Below are 1,016 nucleotides of genomic sequence, written 5' to 3' on the forward strand. Positions count from 1 at the left end.
ATTTTCATAATCCCAATGGCTCATGACCTGGAGTTGGGAAAAAAATGCATTAGACTAGCTAAGCAAAGCGTATAGCAAGAAAATAAGGAGATCGAGTAATAGTAATAGCGTACCTCAGTTGAGAATTATCTGTTATGTTTTCAGCATCATGTAAAGATCAATTGGACTGAAAAGACTTCAGTTTGAATGCCCTCTTAACTTTTCAACTAACAGACCTTGGGCATGTCCCTTAGACTTTTCTGGGATTGCATCACTCCTCTTTGAAACAGACATAATGCCAACAAGTTCACAGAGTTGCTGCAGAGGTTAAAGGAGAAAAGGAATGTCAAAGTGCCTGGTATAAAACAACAAGCAAACGCTGTTTTGTGGTTCCAGAGGGTGAGCCCTAAAGCCATAGTGCAACTTCCCTTTTGCCTGAAGAAATCACAGTCAAATAAGTGAGTTTTCTCAATCACTTTAGAGTGTGCACCGTCGCCCTGACAAACCATCCCTTCTGGTCTTTCAGGCAGTCTGGGGAAGGGTAGGTTGGATAGTGAGAAGTGCCAGGCAAAAACGATCTCAGTATGTATCTCAGTCAGTCCTCTCAGAGTGACGCGATTCTTGGGTAAATAAACTGTGGAACTCGGCACAAATGACCAGCTCAGATTATATGAATTTCCTGCCTTGCAAAGAGTGACTGAAAACCAGTAAAATGGTTTAAGTTTGTGCTGGTTTTTTCCTCTAAGCGCATGCATCTCGCTTATCATTTGTTTTAATTATTCCTGATGTGTTGCCTATCACATCACAAGCTTCTTCAAAGGGAAAGGAATAAGCAGTTGTCATAACAACAAAGCTCTTCATTACCCTGGGAACCTTCGACAGCTTTATTTAAAATGAAGGAGAAAAAAGAACCCTAACCAATTAGCTTTATCAGTCTGATTCATGTTCTTCTTAAACTGATAACTGTTTCCTGAAGAACTTACAATTTGATGGGGAATGTGTCATGAATATTTATGCTAACATAAAACTCGGAGAAA

This window comes from Propithecus coquereli, unplaced genomic scaffold (genome assembly GCF_000956105.1).
Source record: "Propithecus coquereli isolate 6110/MARCELLA unplaced genomic scaffold, Pcoq_1.0 Scaffold78, whole genome shotgun sequence".
Classification (NCBI taxonomy): Eukaryota; Metazoa; Chordata; class Mammalia; order Primates; family Indriidae; genus Propithecus; species Propithecus coquereli.